The sequence below is a fragment of the Diadema setosum genome, chromosome 6, assembly GCF_964275005.1.
Source record: "Diadema setosum chromosome 6, eeDiaSeto1, whole genome shotgun sequence".
In the NCBI taxonomy this organism is placed as follows: Eukaryota; Metazoa; Echinodermata; class Echinoidea; order Diadematoida; family Diadematidae; genus Diadema; species Diadema setosum.
The window spans coordinates 10,871,188-10,891,002 of record NC_092690.1 but is presented as its reverse complement, the minus strand read 5'-3'; positions in this window follow the sequence as shown (position 1 = coordinate 10,891,002).

The window sequence follows — 19,815 nt, the reverse complement described above, 5'->3', positions numbered from 1 at the left end:
ATGTCCATAAGCAAAAGCTCGACTTCATTTTACAGAGCTTGGAAAATCGTAAGCTATTGCTAGCAAGAACAAGTGAAATGTCTGTTTTATGCATACGTTTTTAAGCAAACGTTTGGTCTTTAAGCAATTGCTTGTGCTTACTAGCTAAAGCGTTTGCTTGCAAGCATTTTTTTTTTGTTTTTGTGCTTACGGATTCAAGTAAAAGGCTAGCACAAGCAATTGCCAGCTTTTATGCATCCGACCCAAGTGTGCTTGCTAGGAAAAGTCTGTGCTCGGAAGCAATTGCTTGCTTTTATGCATACGAATTCGAGTAAAAGGCTAGCACAAGCAATCTGCTAGCTTTTATGCATCTGGCCCAATGTATTTAGAATAAGCTTTATGTTTCCTTCTGCCTTATGAAGGCAAGCAGTAGTGCTTGGCGGGAAAAGTGTTACTTTTTCAGACATTGGGCATAAAACAAGTTATATTGCTTGTAAGCAATTGCTTCAAGCAAAAGCACAAGCTCGTCTAGCAAAAGGTCTAGCTCAAGCAATTGCTTAAATCAATATGCATAGTCTTTTGCTAGCTTGTGCTTACCTTTTGCTTGTCCCGCACAAGCAATTGCTTGCGTTTTCAACAAAAGGGACGTCACGCCTGTGCGAACACAAGAACAAAGGCGAGTGTGACAGCATGTATTTGAAAGGGCCTGTGTGTGCGGAAACATTTCCTGACATAGCAGAAGAGCTATGAAATGAAACTCATAAATGCACACACTGACGCACACACACACACACATCTATACACACACACACGTATTACTGGCTGATTCCCATCATTGTTTTAATACAGTAGCCCGGATGTGCCAGCTCGCATGTGGAGAGAGGTCTCCTTACTCTCCACCGAAGTCAGACATCCTAACTGTGTTTCATCACATTTTGCGTGCTAACCACTGGACATTCCCATTGTTGAAATGAAAAAGTTTCTTACACTACTTAGGAGTAATTTCTTGTAGATTTATACCACTCCTGCACAAGTGTGGTCTTTCTTTCATGAATATGTAAATGATACTTAAAAAGGAAACGTTCCAGTTAAGCAAAAGCTCAAGCTCATTTTACAGAGCTTGGAAAATCGTAAGCAATTCCTAGCAAGAACTAGCAAAAGGTGTGTTTTATGCATGCTACGTTCTAAAAGCAATTCCTTGTGCTTACTAGCAAAAGCTTCTGCTCGCAAGCAACTGCTTATCTAAGGCTAGCACAAGCAATTGCTAGAGTTTATGCATCCGGCCCACTCATAGGCTAAATGCACACACAGACGCACACACACATCTACACACGCACACATCCTGTCTGATTCCCATCACTGCTTATTGTAGCCCGGATGTGCCAGATCGCACTAACAGCGAGGTCTCCTTGCTCTCCACAGATGTCAGACATCCTCCCTGTTTTTCATCAAATTTTGCGTGCTAACCACTGGACATTTCCGTTGTTGAAACGAAAAGGTTTCTTACACTACTTAGGAGTAATTTCTTGTAGATTTACACCACTCCTGCACAAGTGTGGTCTTTCTTTTATGAATATGAAAAAGATACTTAAAAGGGAATGTCCCAGTTAAGCAAAAGCTCATGCTCATTTTACAGAGCTTGGAACATCGTAAGCAATTGCTAGCAAGAACAAGCAAAAGGTATGTTTTATGTATACGTCTTTAAAAAGCAAATGCTTGGTCTCTAAGCAATTGCTTGCGGGCAATAATCTTTGATGAGGGCTGGCGGCAAAGATTGTCGCCCGCCCTCGAAGCACATTTTGCTGGGTAATATCGTTCTTGACATAGTCATTGAAATACCAACACATAACCTACATGACTACATCCATGCAAACATGCCATGTAAAAAGTCATGGTGAGGTTTCAAGGAAGTGTGTATGTGCGCGCGCACATGATAATTTAGTGTCCGTTTGTGTGCGCGCGTGTGTGTGTGTGTGTGTGTGTATGTTAGTGTATATGATGGAAGAATGTGTTAACTATGTCAGCGTATGTGATTTGGCTGCGCGTGGGGAGGGATAAGCTGTTGCTGGCATAGACGTTATATCGATTTTATCAGCAGCTTTGAGTTTGATGAGTTTGAGGGATTTGTATATGAATTCGGAGTGGTGCTTGCGTGCGGGCTGATGCTGCTTTTATGCATACGGTTCATTATGTCTTATATATCAACATTGGGAAGTCGTTTCATCAGGAAGGAAGGTGGTATCGGTTCGGGTGTGTGTGTGTGTGTGTGGGGGGTTACATTTCGTTATTGCGAAGGTTCGTTATTCTGAAGGCTCTTTAGTCAGAAGGTTCGTTATTCCGAAGGTTCGTTATTCCGAATTTCATTTTCGGATCAACGAACCTTCGGAATAACGCCACAAATGTTCCATTTCCGGATAAACGAACCTCTAGGTATAGGGAATTGTGTGTTTCGGATAAATGAACCTTAGGAAAAACGAACCTTCGGAATAACGAACTTTCGGGATAACGAACAGCACCCGTGTGTGTGGATGTGTGTGGGTGTGTGTATGTATGTGGGTTGGTGAATGTGGGTGTGGGCTGATTTAGGTTTTGGTTAATCGGGGGTTGGTGGGTTGGGGATTTGATTTGAAGAAGGCTAGTTATAAATGGTATGACAGATTTTGGTATGATTTGATATTTAGGATAGATGTAGATTTGTTTCGGTTGGGGGGGGGGGTGGTCAGGTTTTTTTATGACTGATTTCATTCTAGATTTGTACAATGTATTTGTGTTTTTTATGTATATGCCCTTGTAAGTAAGAAGGTGTTACATGATCCAAACCAATATATTCAAGGGATATAGGTTTGGTACGTGTCAAAACTTTCTCGTGAGGAAATTGTTATTAGGGTTGATTTATAATCGAGTTATCTATGTTGAAGTGAGATTATTTGTAGTATAAATTGACCAACGGATTTGTTTGTGTTTTGAATTGCATTTGTAACGTTTTTGTTTATGTTACACCCAGAATGGGTTGATTTATGAATGATTTGAATGAAATCAATTAATATAAAGGAAAATCCCCCCAAAAAAAGTGTTGAGGTGGTTTATTTGCATTATGAGGATTTGTTTGAGTGTTCGTTGGTGTTTGTTTACAATACGTATGTATTGGCTGTGTGCATATGACAAAGAATAGTGATATGGAAGTTGTAGTTAAGACTGATGAAAGAATATGACTACAGTGAAAAAAATGAACAAAGACAGATAACATTTAGGGAGGTACCTCCCTCGTATGCCTTTTCTCTCGGTCTCTCTCTCCTAGCCCGCCTCACCGCTGAAATTGACACACCCATACTATTTTGAAATCAACGCTGCTGTGAACTCTATAAATACGTGGTCATACACGTTGAAGGCATTTTCATTGCCACAGTAGTGCCTGCTGCTCAAAAAAGTTCGTTCGCACAAACATCAAAACACAAACAGAAACAGACACACGTACGCATACAGGCACACATATACACACAGACAACACACCACTACCACTATACAACCACCACACATGCACAGTTTCTACATTATTGTATTATTATACTCCAAACACACACACACACACACACACACACACACACACGCACGTCTATACGCAAACGCATACACAAGTCACTTATTGTACGCACCTACAAATCATATACAGCACATACCATGCAGCCCCCAACACACACACACACACTCACACACACATACCAGTCATAGCCATCCCACCAAAGCATAACACCGGAGCAACCACCCCGAGCCGGGGGCGACAGTCTTTGACGGGGCGACAATCTTTGTCGCAACAATTTTTTGCCATCATAAATTGTCGCCATCGAGGTCCAAAATTGGGAACTGCACAAGCGTCAAAGATTGTCGCCAGACGACAATCTTTGACGGGGCGACAATCCTTGATGCCAACTCCATCAAAGATTGTCGCCCCGAGCCGGGGGCGACAATCCTTGTCGCAACACTTGTTCTTGCTAGCAGATGCTTCCGATTTTCCAAGCTCTGTAAAACGAGCTTGAGCTTCTGCTTAGCTGGGACTTTCGCTTTATTAAAGTATCATTATAATATTCATACAAGAAAGACCAAACTTGTGCAGGAGTGATATAAATCTATACAGAACATTAGGACGCAAAATGTGATGAAAAACAGGTAGGATGTCTGGCATCTGTGGAGAGCAAGGAGACGTCTCTCCACGTGCAATCTGGCACATCCGGGCTTCAATAATAAGCAGTGATGGGAATCAGCCAGTACGTGTGTGTGTATAGATGTGTGTGTGCGTCTGTAGTGCATTCATGAGTGTCATTTCATAGCTCCTTCGCTATGTCAGGAAGTGTCTCTGCACACACATGCCCTTTCAAATACAGGCTGTCACACTCGCCTTTGTTCTTGTTGGTGTTCGCACAGGCGTGGCATCCCTTTTGTTGAAAACGCAAGCAATTGCTTGTGCAGGACAAGCAAAAGGTATAAGCACAAGCAAAATGTTATGCATATGGATTTAAGCAATTGATTGAGGTAGACATTTTGCTACACGATCTTGTGCTTTTGCTTGAAGCAATTGCTTACAAGCAACTGCTTGTTTTATGCATTTGGCCCAATCTATGAGATTCATCAATCCTGTTCAAACAAAGAAAGAACTCGCGTAGACCAGAGGACCTGAATGATCCGTTGATTAACACTTTGGAAAGAATCCATGCCATTATTTTGCATTGAATGTATTAGCAATCTCTTTGTATAAGCCATGTTCAGACGTATTTCTAGCCGGAGTAAAATTTTATGGCGCAGCAATTAGAATTCAAATCTATGCTTATCTTACCACGAACCTGTGTCCACACGACGGTCGTGGGAAGAAACTCCGACCAATTTACAACGGCCTTCGTGGGGATCACCGTGGAGGGTCGGTGTAACGTCCGGAAGTGGTAGCGTCCAGGCCCGTAGCCAGGATTTTTCAAGGGGGGGTGCGGTCACTAAAAAAAACGGACCTTCGGTACCAATACCAATGATGACACACACACACACACACGCACACACACACACACACACACACACAATTATATATATATATATATATATTCTTTGGACGACCGAACTACAAAAGTTGTATAAGAATTTGCGCGCGAAGCGCGAAGCAAATTGTGAATTTTGACTGTTTTAATGACGATTTAAAGTCTCGAGGAAATTTGTATTTTTGTCTGTTGCATGCAATCGCGTTACGGTATTTCATCTAGGAAATAGTAAAAACTCATTTTGCCAGGAAGTTGCAAAGTTTAATTGTGTTCGAGACTCTGCGCGCGTAGCGCGCCGCAAAATTGAGAATAGTGATTTTCCTGGTGTTGTTTTAACTTTTATTTTTTCTATTGTATACCCGCGTTAGCAGGCCTGAAGCCAGGATTTTTAAAGGAAGGGGGGATTGCGTTAATTAACAAAACGGTCCTTTGATACTGTCCCGGGAGGGGTAGCGACAATTAAAAGGTGGACACCATGCTCATACATGGACTTTCAAAATGGCCCCTAAACGAGTAATGATCATATGATTTTTTCGGGCCTTAAAAACAAGTATTCCTTAAATGTTTCCTGCACCCTAAAGAAGTACTTCATCATGATTGAACAATATACCATTTTCCCAAATTTCGGCCTTTTTGATACCCTTTGATTATAATTATACGCTCGTACATCACACTTTCCATCTAATCCGTGAGAAAAAACGACCCCTATTACGCGTTTTCTTTAGCGAGTATGGTCACGGTGTCCACCTTTCAGTTGGAGTTTTCCATCCCATTGGATGCTGTTTGGAAGATGAAACATTCATTTTACTATACAGTATATCAGCCGTTGGTATGCGAGTTTGTCAAAAACGAAAATGAATAAGAAATTTTTTAAAACAAAATGAATTGTAAATGTGAACCATTTATATTTTGCCTCCTTGTGGTAGGATATTTCCAGCATTTCCGAACTTTCAAATAATCATTTTAGATTTAATAATATTAAAGGTAGTGGATCCGATTCGCAAACATCTCCAATATCAGTCAAATGTCATTTAACCATCATGCTAAGAAGGTTTTCTTTGTGAAATTTGGAGGTCAGTGAAATTCAAAAATTAAACATCCGTTAGCCATTGGAAGAAGTTGAGTGCAAATTCAGACCTCAGGCTTAGTGCTCAGATGTTTTCCTATTTGATTTGATCTGTCTTACTGTGCACACTAAGATACATACTGGAATGGTTATTTCTTATTTATTAAATTATAGTAGCATATTTGGTTACTAGCTGTCTCTAGGCATTTTCGAATTTGGGCTGCAAAGAGATCCACTACCTTTAGAGAGATAAGTAAATAATGATAAAATAAACAAACAAAAAAGAATGAGTTTCTTTTGTAATACTATCTGACAAACTTTTTACTTTACCATTTTACTTCATAGCTCAGCACTTTCCATTCTCTCTCATACCCTCTTACCCATTACATTTAAATGAAATACAACTAGAATGAGTTTGCGTGCCTGCATAATACTCTTTGGAAATTATAAGTGAAAATGTTCTTAGGTCTTGGCTCACTTTAAAATGAGAACCAATAGAACTGTCACAACATGAGAAAATGTATAAGTAATAATCAACACTACATTTCCGAATTTGGCCTGGAAAGAAATCCGCTATCTGTAAGTTAGAAAAGAGATTAGTAAATAATGATAAAATAAACAACAAAAAAGAATGAGTTTCTACCGCCGTATCCAGAACAGAGCCTGAAACGGTGCAGGCTCAAGAAATCGTTTGTACTATAATACGTCTTGAAGTACTGTGTGATACTGTTGACTCAGACTTCTACAAAGCTGTAAGTGAGAATTGTATTCCAATCGGACTCATTACCTGAGATATTTATGAAAATATATCAATAAAGAATGTAAATTAAATAACGATGCGTCACAATGCAGTCTAACGCTCTCACAATGCTATCATACATAGGGTTTTCACTGACTGTAGATGTGTAGACGTAGATATAAAATGTCTCAGGTTTTCGATTATAGTAATTTCGAGGAAATTTCTTTAATTTTTATCATATATGTAAACTTGAGGCTATTAGATTTTCATCCACTTACCTCTGTTCCTGTGAAAAAATGCAAGTGTCAACCTCAATGTCATCCACGAATCGCACGTACTCGGGCGGCCAGTGGAAAAAAAAAAAAAAAAAAAACCACCGGTCACATGCGCCAAGGGCCATGGCATGCAGTGCCAATATAATAATAGCTCGCAAAAATTGATACATAACATTTGTGTTTGTGTGCAAGGGGACGATCCGATGGTTCATACAACAAAAGGGTTTCGTACAATTATTTTTAACATTGTTAAACGTACTCTTCCACATTTACGTAGCATATAATGTGTCTTTATATTTATTTGGATTGTTATCTTGAGAATTGCTAAAAACCGTTATTATGAAAAAGTGGACCTTTCAGAATTTGGGGGGTGCGTACGCACCCGACGCACCCCCCCTGGCTACGGGCCTGGCGTCGCGCACGTCAACTATACCATTGCTTTCTACCAGCGGTGTTTGTCTTCTCCATTCTTGTTGATGAGAATTTCTGAGCGCTAGCATCTCCGTCGCGATGGACTAGGTTAGAATTGTACTGCACGCGCACGTGTACTCGCATTTGTCTCCGGAAGTTTATAGGTCGTATAAGGTTTGTAAGGTCAGAGATACTTATAGGTCGCATAAGGTTTGTAGGGCCAGAGGTACTCCGAGGGCTTGTCCGCACGGGCAATTTACTCCGACCGGCTAGTCGTGGTAGTCAGATACTCCTGAGAAAACTCAGGAGTATCTTGGTCGGAGGAAGAGGTCGTGGTAAGTTCCTCCGACCGGACGAAGTTATCACGACCTTGTTTAGACGGGCACTACTCCAACCTATCCTCCGAAGTTACTGCGACCAAGCTTCCTCCGACCCTTCCTCCGAAGTTACTCCGACCAAAACTGCCCTCGTCTGAGCACAGCTATAGACATTGCCAAAGACCACTTTTGCTGTCAGGTGGATGTGCTGGCAAGCAGCATTTTCAAGGATTCCATGAATAATCATAGAACATAGGAGTAGAACTCCGAGCTGGTTTATTAAGGATATCTGGTGTAGTATATATGTATATAGCCAGTCCGCAAAGACAGACTTGTGGAACCCCAGCAACAGGGCAGAAGGCATGTCTTCGTTAGCCCGAAGTTCCGAACGAAAATTCACGATCTATATCCCAAGATTTCTTGGGATATTTTCCCTACCAAATAGCGCTCTATTTACGTTTTTACCGCAAAATAGCGCGCCACTTTGAAACTTCGGGCAGATGAAGACTTTTGAGTGCCAAATCCCAGTTTACCAGTACCAGATTAGATGCAGTTGCTATGCTAGTATTTTGACGTAACAAACAATGCACCCCTGTGAGGAACCAAGAGAACCCTCTCACATAATAATTGCAACAACATCAGTGCAACATCACTTGCACTCCAGTAGTTGAAGAAAGAAGATCTTTCATCTGCCTGTGTCAACGTGTCTGGTCTGGGTTGCATTACTGTATGAACCCACATAATGAAAATCTTAACTGGTTTGGTAAGCAGGTGATATCCCCAATTTCCAAACTGTTAAAGATGATTTTATATATATATATATATATATATATATATATATATATATATATATATATATATATATGACCGGCCGGACGCGTCCAGTCAGTGTTGACCTCAATAGCTCGGACTCAATTAGACAAAATCAATCACCTGGTTCAATTTAATAAGGACTGGGAAAAGAAGGAATGCTCAAAGATGATTTTACTGTGTTTCCGTTGCAAAAGAAGGGTGTCTTTATTACTTCACTTTGTTGCAGTATATTCCAAACTAAACCAAAATCCAAACATCTCCAAAATTGTAACATTAGACTGAACGCAAAACAAACGAGTTTAAAACAACGGAGAGCAACTTATAACAAATTCAAAACAACACTAAAAGCAAATTTTAACCAAATGCAACAATAACAACTCTTAAAAGCAAACGGTTAAAAAATAACAAGAGGCAATTGGCACGCAACACTAAAACCAACTACGAAAAGGCAACGCAAACACTTAAAGCAACTTTAACAACTTTACAGCAACGCAACAACGAAAGTTAAAAGCAAACTTAAACAACGCAAACAACGCTGAGAACAACTACAAAAAGGCGACTTTAACAACTTTACAGCAACGCAACAACGAAAGTTAAAAGCAAACTTAAACAACGCAAACAACGCAACACTGTCCGACGCAGAATACAGCAAGTCCGTGTCCCTTTCCCACAGAAGCTATACATAACACAAGGGATGAACCAATCATATTATTACGTTACACACTCATATTTACAAAATGCGGTGACATCATTGCGATTAGCAAATGTATCTACATTCAATATGTGAACACCAGAGCATATTGCCTGAATTAAAACTGTTGATATTTGGATGGTTTAAGCTTTTGTTGATAAGCAATTCATTTGTATAAAGCATACAGTTTTAAATGTATGATATCATCATTGTCGCCTGGAACCAAATACAATATGTCACGCGAATTCAATAGCGTTAATGCGCTATCGTCAAACTTCCATGACAGGCAACCTCCATATCTTCTATTAACAAAAGTAACAAAATTATTTGATTCAAGAAGGGAAAGCCATCTGAAAAGTAAACTCTAAAAATGCAAAACATATTATGTCATAGTAATATTCCGCCTGTTGATTTCATTACCATATGATACACAATGTTGGGAAAAACTATTCACCTCTGACATTACAGCATGTGCAGTGCGCTGGGGTCCATCCACTTGACAGAAGTCTTGGTGTCTTCTAAAATTGTCAATACAAAGGAATATACTTTCTTAGATCTTTCCCCATGTTAGGAATCTATAAATGAAGTCGAACATGACATGTGCTTGCGTGTATGATAAGCAAAGCAAATTATTCGACCCAAGCATTGTTCAATCCACTAATAAACCAGTGTTAACCATATTAACTGATAAAATAATATATCATATACATTGGTTTCAAAGCTATACTCAAAGGACTGATCAATTGCCTTCGCTAGGATAGCACAATAATATACATAATTATATACAAGAGATAGATACATATGTACAAGGGATATATATTCCTATTTCCACCATCAAGCAACTTGGAATATATTGTACACGCGTCAATGGGCGTATATATAGAGGCTTTCCTGCCTGAACTAAATCTAGGTGGCTACCTCCTGTGCTCATATTAAAGAAACAAAGAGCAGCTTGTCTACATCTTCATCAATAGGGGTGCACAGTACATACAGTGTAGCACACATCAGCCCAAGTCTTTAGAATGGTGAGAGAGGAAGTTTGCCAAGCAGTAACGATAAAAAGAACAGTCCTTTGAATGTAGCCACTGCTTTAATCCCCTGCATAGGCAGTCACCCTTTTGTAAGCCGAGGCACCTACCAGCACATTGTATCATCCCCTGTACTGGGGCCAAGTTCATTCCCCTTTGTTTTTAATCCTCCAGCGTGCCTACCAGAATCAACTATAGTGTACATCGGGCTGTGTGAATGCTTAGCTTTTATCTCCATATACCACAGTGCTATATTCTATGCTACCCTCTGCATCAAGCACGCTTCTCAAAGTCACATAGAATAAAGATGAAATAAGAAACATCTACATTCCTTCATTAAGCTTGCTGTAAGTGATCTTCCCTATCAATATCACTTCATATTGATAACATTAAAGCATAGATATAAAACATAGATAAAACAAAACTACAAATTCTTAGTCGCTAATGCACTTCATGGGCAACTGACATGCCATCCTCATTAACCACTCGTTTGTGAATGAAACCTCATCCATTAATTATTTGGCAGAACCAAACACTCTCAAATAATCATATGTAATATAATGAACACCACATAAATCATGATGTTAATCAATATAAAATAGTAAAGACACATCATACAGATGTTCTTACCTTTGTACAAAGGATGAGGGACTGGACTATAGCTACAGCCACAGGAGCAGGTTGATTAAAGTGACGTTGCCTGCTTGGACGCCTTCTCAAGAATGATCAAAGGAGGTGCCCCTTCTGAATAACTTCAGGACCCGCTTTACCCCTCACAGGGATATTCCACTTATGGTGGGGGGGGGGGTGTTCCCCATGATTATGTAAATTACCTCCTGACCTTACACCACCGTGTATGTACCTCTACTATACAACTAGAGTACTGTGATATATCATACACCTATATATATATATATATATATGTGGATAGAGAATCAAATAGATAAACATACATATAAATACTACATAATATAATGAGCGAGTGTAATCATCACAGGAAAGGGGGGGGGGTGAGTGCTGATATTACTGTGACCCTCACATATATATATATATATATATATATATATATATATATATATTCACATTAATTGTGGAGAGATCATTTTGTTTGATGAACTTGGGTCGTTTTTTTTTTTTAAATCGTATGTGACCGTGCATCACAAAACAAACATATAGTCGCACCCCTTGATTTTACGTGAGGACTCAAGAATGGTGAAATGGGTATGGTAATGGCTATAGATATTTTTTTCGAGCTTTTAGTCCATATGACCTACAAAAATGCAGTTGTCTACCAAAAACAATGTCCCTAATCACCATACTAATTCATCATGTGTGTGTATGTGCGTGTACATATCTGCGTGTATACATGGGGGTACAATGTGAATACAGTGTGTTCCTGTATTAAATGCGGGGAAATGTCTTCCATCTGTCTCTTATAAAGCCATAAGATAAGGACGACGTAACTAAGGAACCGCTCGACGTACCCGATAAAAACTTTGTACATTCATGAATAAGTTGATAAAGTTCTCCTCATTTATGGTTGCAGATACACACGTACAAGGGTCAGAGGTCACTGGCCAAGTTTAAATTGTGAAATGTTACAATTTTTCCCCGTGTCTCTGCTGTGTGCAGGAAGGTATCTTCATAAAGCTTTATAGATATGTATTACCAGACATTCATTCTCTGATTTTTTTTCTCAATTTGTTAAAATGCAATGTAAAAATGCTGTCATTTCACTAGTTTCTCCATCTACTAAAATGACTTGATTGCTGCATTTCTAGTTACTCCTCAATTCAGACCATGAATAGGCCTATTACTTACATGCGCATTGAAAACATGAACTACCCCACATGATTCTCCAATAATCTCATGTTATTCATCTAGCAGGAACTTGGTTCTTTTGCATTTTTTTTTTATATCTTTTCCCTACTGCTCTAAAGCCATTTGCTCTTATTTTGCTTCCATTTCAATTCATTCCTTTGTTTTTCCCAACCTAACTCCTCATCACTCTCCAGCAAGTTATGTCCATTGTGTGTATACAAGAATAGACCTGGACAAGTAATAATGAGAGAAGGAGCTATAATATGAATGTGAAAATTATCCAAGTCGTGGACATGGGTCATTCTTACATTCATTCAAGATTACACTCATTCATTTTAGGCACTTCCGGGGGTAATTAGGGTTTATCCTTTGTATACACCATGAGTCCATGCATAAGCTACAATATCAACCTCTCATGTGAAACTGAATTTGGCCAAAATTTGGACTTGGGTCGTTTTTATATTCAGGTTTTCAAGTGCCAATGCCCTGTAGAGCCATATCACTAATGGAGTGATTGGGCAGATTGAAATAGTGGCCCACTGGAGTATCGAGCTTGGTTGTGTTGACATTAGATCTGTGTCCATAAAAGTGTCTTTTATGTGTGTCTTGGTTTCCCCAACACACTGGATCCTACAAACTCTGCAAGTGATGATATACGCGACATTAGTGGAGGTACAAGTGATGATGCCCTTGGTGTGGTGAGAGAGGCCGGTAGAGTTACCGGTGAAATAGGACCCCGTTTACAATGAGCGAAAAGGCCGGGCTCGGCCGCGGCCGAGCCCGGCCTTCATTTCAGTGTTAACGCGCAAAAGGCCAAATGAGGGGCCAAAATTGGTCGCGCATTTGGCCACGCTCTGGAGGTGGTCTCAGCCACGGCCGAGCCGCGGCCGAGCCCGGCCTTTTCTCAGTGTAACTGGGCCAAATGCACTACCAAATTTAGTCTGGTTTCTAGACCCCTTTTACCCGTACTATTTCGGTATATATACCAAATTGCGTTTGTTTACAAGCAGAGCGCCACTACGACAAAATATTGAAACGTTTGAATTAAAATCCCGGGCCGAGCCCTGCACTGTAAGCGGACAAAATTGCAGGGCTCGGCCGCGGCTCGGCCGCGGCTCGGCACAGCCCCACACTGTCAACGGGGTCATAGTCATTCTCATCATGGACCTCCTACACACACATGGACTATGAACGGAGGTCTTTCTTTGATCCAATGTTCACCACCGCCACCTGATAAAGTGCATCTTAATGAGTACATTCAGACGTTCGGACAATGACGATTGTGCATCGTCACTGAAAAAAGAACCGTTTCCCTCATTTCGGTCCTATTTGGCTGAGATACCTCTTCAGACTCAACTGCCTTTGAATAAACACCAATGATGTGGAGCAGCACACCTCAAACACGGACAAATTTTGCGTCACAAAATTGGTCATTACTGGAGCGACCACTTGCGGCCACGCATGTAACGTCTCTGAATGGCGAGACAAGCATGTCATCTACTGTTACTGTCCATGTTTACTTTGAAACAATGTGCAACAAAAGGGGAAAATAGACTGCAAATCACAGTCGACCTACCTGATTATTTTTGTTTTTTTCTTGTAAAATAGTTGTATTTCGCAAATGAAATTGCTTTAGCGATGATTTCGCAATATACATTACAACTGCATACATTTTTCTTGATTTAAGAGAGTTAATATCTTCTGCGCATGAAGTTTTTAGATTTCTCAAAGCGCCGTCTTGTTTTCACCTAGCCTTGCTGTCGGTGGACAATACTGGATCAAAGCAGGAAAGCATGTTTAAAATGTTTTTGGGACGCTTTTGACAGAAACAGGTGCACGAATTAATTAACGTGCGATGAATGTCATAAGCCATGTTCAGACGTATTTCTATTTGGAAAAAAAAAAATATGGCGCAGAAATTAGAATTCAAATTTATGCTTATCTTACTACGACCCTGTGTCCACACGACGGTCGTGGGAAGATACTCCGACCAATTTACCAGGGCCTTCGTGGGGATCACCGTGAAGGGTCGGTGTAACTTCCGGAAGTGGTAGCGCCGCGCACGTCAACCATATACCATTGTTTTCTACTAGCGGCATTTGTCTTCTTCATTCTGTTGATGGAAATTTCTGAGCACTAGCTTCTTCGTCGCGATCGACTAGGTTAGATTCGCACAACACGCACACGTTTACACGCAAAATGTCAACAATGCGTTTGACCCTGGAAGTTTCACGTAGGTCATAAGGTATGTGAGTTCAGAGATACTCGAGGGCTTGTCCGCACGGGCAATTTACTCCGACCGGCTAGTTGTGGTAGCGAGATTATACTCCTGACAAAACTCAGGAGTATCTGGGTAGGAGAAAGAGGTCGTGGTAAGGTCCTCCGACCGGAGGAAGTTACCACGACCGTGTTCAGACGGGCACTACTCCGACCTTTCCTCCGAAGTTACTCCGACCAAGCTTCCTCCGACCCTTCTTCCGAAGTTAACTCCAACCAAAACTGCCCTCGTCTGAACATAGCTCATGTGTAGTAGGTCTATGGTCTCATGGATGTGCATATTATAATTGATGCCCCTACTGGCTGGAATTTGAATTTACCTTGCGGTGAGTTGGCTCAGTCTGTAGCGCGTCTGCCTCACGATCACGCGGCCCCATGTTCGAACCCGAGTCTGGACTGAGCAATGTTGTGTTGAAGCATACCGTCCCCTCTAGCAAGAGGCAAAACACTCTGTTCCTCGGATAGGACATAAAATGGAGGTCCCGTGTATGAGAGAGTAACAACTCATGCACGTAAAAGATCCCGCTTCATCCATTCATTGCAAAGAGCAGGTGTTTAACCCGGTGAAGTGGTCCCACCTCACACCCAACTGGACCCCATGGAAGACCAGCTTATAACGCAGCTGAATATGGGCTATCCAGCCATATTCTCAGATGGAAAATGACCCCCCCAAAAAAAAAACAAACAAACAAACAAAAAAAAACAAAAAAAAACAACAACCAAACAAACAGCAAAAACAACAAAAACAAAACAAAACAAAGAAAAACATGCCGCAAGGGAGAAAAATTGTCAGTGAGGGAGGGTACTTCAGCACGAACAATGAGATCCTTGAGATTGTGGGGACGTCGCCGGTATGTCAGGATGGGAGAATTTAGAACGGCCTGTAAGAGACAATCAGAGGTGTGAAGGATAATGGCGGTTGTCACGAAGGATATAAGGTGGAGAGGGGGTGGATTAGGATGGCAAGGATGGCAAGGTGGTCACGAGTGGTGTTCTGTCAGCGGTGTCCTGCTTGTTGTTTTTCGGTTTGAGAACATCAGGTTGGGGGAGAGAACGAACTTTGTCGATGACTTGTTGAACTCGACTGTTATCGTAGCCCCTCTTCAGGTCTCTTTAGGTTCCTGGCATAGAAAGAAAACTCAGAATCCTCAGAGCAGATACGGCGACGTCAGAGGGCTTGACTCTAAGCGATACTGGATTGGAGTGGCAGGGGGTGGCAGCTGGCCGAGGGATGAAAGGTACTGATGGGTATCTGTGGACTTAGTGCAGAGAGTTTACCAGGTTACCAGGTTTGTGGATCTTTATGAGCCTTTGTGAGCCTTCTTGGTGAGGTGTTCATGTTCCTTCATGTCATCGAGTGTCGACTTTTGTGTATGGGTAAATTTGCTAAATTTAACTCACAGATTTTGACATCCCTGATTCCATGACAAACTTCTCGTACACACAGATTCGATATCCCCGTGGACAGGGTAAAGACCCAGCTAGAGACTCGTCTTCGGACTACCAGAAAAAAGGGAGGTGGTCCAGGAAGGGCCTCTCTTCCATCTCCCGGCTGCAGAGAAGTCCGGTGAGTACGTAACGTAAGGGAGAAACAAGTGCGTATTGATACCTTAATGTTGTTTTAAATACTATAGTAAAATTGTCTTGTTTTGGCGCGTTGTTGCCTTGTCATTTTGTTAGCGTGGCTGGAAATAAATGAACCAATGCGGAAAGAGTGATATAGAAAATCTTTGTTAACTGTATAGGGTCCTCAGGCACCAAGATATGAAGATTTGTTTCCTGAATACAAGAACACTTCCGTGAGCAATACCGCATTAAAAAAAAAAAAAAAAAAAAAAAAAAAAATCCGTATGCAATGTGCACACCTTTAGTTTCTTCAGGGAGAAAGGTACAACAACATGGAAGCCTTACCAAGGCTGAACAAACCCTTCATAACCTCAGGTGACATTATTTTCTTTTTTTTTTTAAAGGTTCAGAAATTAGAAGTAAAGTGAATTACAGCTATATATAATCAATGTGAAACTGAGGGGAAAAAAGCAAACTTTTTTTTTTTTGCGTTTCACATTGTTTTGGCACTTCCGTAATAGGCCTATTTTTAATGTGTTTTCTGCCTTGATTTTAAAATCCCTCGGGTTGAAATGATAATGATATATATGGAGGAAAAACACTTTCAGTATATAGTAAATTTCGGTATTGTAATTTTGCAATCATGAGTTTAGATTCCTGCTATATATAACGAAATAATGCGAGTGTTCATTTTTTCTCAACGCATACCATCAATATGTCGTTTATACTTTATAAGTTATCGCATTATGGAATACGTGGGAAAGCCTTGGAGTGGTTCAAAAGTTATTTAGTTGATAGAAAACAATTTGTTACAATTAAAAACAATGATTCCGTTGTCAGAGAAGTTAAATGTGGCGTCCCACAGGGAAGTCTTTTAGGGCCGTTATTGTTCATTATCTATATCAATGATTTTTGTCGCGTATCCGACGACCTCTCTTTTATTCATTTTGCAGATGACACTAATGTATTTTTTGCCCATAATGATATTGATTTTCTCGTTTATAAAATTAACATTGAATTGAAAAAAGTGACAAACTGGGTCAGGGCCAATAGGCTATCACTCAATGCTCAAAAAACGAAATATATGCTTTTTTGTAATACTGTTGATAGTTTAAGTACAAATATAGTATTTTTTTTTCTTTTTTTTTTACATATTGACCTGCTCACTTTGTCGCCCAACGAAGAATCAATGGTATTTTTTTCCTGGATGTTCGCAATGTTGTCATCTATGCCATTTTGCCTATAGCGTCTTGAAGTTGACTTTCCGTATGTTACTCCTATTCATACGTCCCTCTATTTTCTATTTTCTTGTCTTTTTTTTTTTTTCAGGCGTCAAAATATTACTTTTCCCCCACAACTATCTTCTGTTTCTCTTGGCATGCTTCTGCCGAAGATCGCTGTTTCTGTTGTTCTGATTCTGTTTCTGTTTCTGTTGTGCGTTCTTGTCTGCTATTTTGTCTTCAGTTTGTCAGTCTTGTCCATCCCGTTTTGTCCTGTACAACCTTTTCTTCAGTAGTTGTCTTGTTGTCTAGTCCTGTTTCATGTTTGTTCGAGTCTATGAAAGTGTATTTATCTGGTAATTTAATTTTCAGTGGGCTTCCATACTTCTTCCACTTTGTTTTCTTTTTTTTTTGTATCTACAATGATTCAATTTATCTTTCCATCGATGTTCTTTTCCATAGGGGCCCACATACTACAAGCTCTGTCTTTTGAGTGGGTCCCTCCATTTTTCGCACTTTAAGCAACGGTATACATGTACTTCACTTTGATCACTTCTGTTTGTTTGTTTTTTACTATACAATGCACTATAGGTCCTCAATTGTTGTACAGTCTTTTCATTTCACTATGTTCTATTTACCTTATTCTCTGTTATCAAAAGAAGTGAAACATAATATGTTTTGTCGAAAAATGAAATAAACTTTGAATTGAATTGAATTGAATTGAATAGAGAATATTTGATTTTTGTGAGCTTTTTTTTTTTGCTATGTTAAAATAGGTATCATAATCATATAAACTAATAAGATGTTTAATTTGGAAGGTTTTTAATGAAATATCTGTATTAAATGCACACTTTATTTATACAAATGATGTATTCATCCAAATAGATTTAAAGGGGATTTATACAAATGATGTATTCATCCAACTGGATTTAAAGGGGGAAAAAACCGAACTTCAGTACTGGTACCAGGTACGCATGGTTTCAACGCAAAACAAAGCAAGGACTAGCTTTTCCTGTGCACCGCGGCTGACCGATTTTCACGTAGAGGCTCATGTCTACCGAACATACTGAACGTTGGGGGGAAAAAGTCTTATTATTAATTTTTTTTAAGGATGAGGGGTGTACAGTTTTATTTATCATTTTAAATCTGCACTTGTGAATGATGACCCTATTCCACACTACTGACAATTCCTAAAAAACGAATTTCTGTACTGGTGTAATATTCATTGCTTATTATGCTATGCCACCCAAGGAAAAAAAAAATGGAACACAAATGTAGCACATAAATAGTTCCACCATTAGGTCGGTTGGAAGCATATTCATTACTCCGATTTTAGTGATTGGTACTGCTGCTTGTACTTCTTTTTACATATACCGTTCAATTTGCTTCGTAAGAGAAAGGTCTACCTGATGAGTCAAATTTTCATTTTTTCCTCTTTTTCTTTTTGCCTTTGTTTTTATTGGCAAATATAAGCTCGTATTTACTTTCAAACACGTCAAATGTCATTCATGAATGTTCTCCCTATATTTGGGTGACCCATCACTCCTTGTGAATACTATACATTTCATTAAAAAATACAGCTCAAAATCGCATTTCGTCATTTATTCATTCTCTGTAAACTGTTTTTGATGTTCAAGCATGAATCAACTTATTGATGAGTTTGCATACCCCATGTATCAATCAATAATCTCATTCCTGTAACGTACCCTCAACTTAAAATCAAGTTGTCCTTATGTTGTTCTCACACGTCTAAAACAGACATAGGGCGTGGCTTCTCTTCCGAGCTTTTCGGAAGCACGACGCGGCCGGGAGTTGAGCGTGCCGTGTGCAAAATTTGCTTCTGCGCATGATCAAAGTCGACAAACGCACGGCTCCCGATGCTGGGCAGCGAGTGAGCCAGCCAGCCAGCCAGCCAATCAGCGATCTTGTCCATAGGCTCCCGTCCAGTAGAGGAAAGCGAAACTGCTTAGATATGGGGACGGGATTCCGAGTACGGGGACTGTCACAGCTGATTGCTTCCGCGTATTCTCGGTCTTCCCGTCGTGAAGCGAAAACTCCCTCATGTCTTCTATGTTCTAGGCGCATTCACTGGTCGTATGGAGGGGTCATCTATTTTGACATCTTGACTTTTATTGTGGCTAATAATTTTATTGTGACTAAGAACTACTTAAGGCAAAATTACGTTGACTATCAAAAAATAAAAAAAAAAGGTCAAACACATGCACTTTGAAAGGAATGTATGTTTGCTACTACAACAAATAGTACCGGAATATTTCCACGGTTAGGTCGGTTGGAAGCATGCATTAATTACAATAGTTCTGACTTTAACGATATTACTTAGATACTTGGTCTTTGTTTTGTTTTGTTTTTTACCTCAAAATCGTTCTTTAGAATAAAAGAAAGGACTACTTGATAACTCGATCTGGTCTTTTTTCCTCTCTGTTTTGTTTTGTTTTGTTGTTTGTTTGTTTTTTGCCTTTTTTTCTCTTTGGGAATGTAAGGTCGTCTTACCTTTAAAAATGTTTAACCACATGCAAGAATGTATTCCCCCTATTGGAATGACCCGCCACTTTTTTTTTTTTGTGCAATAAATT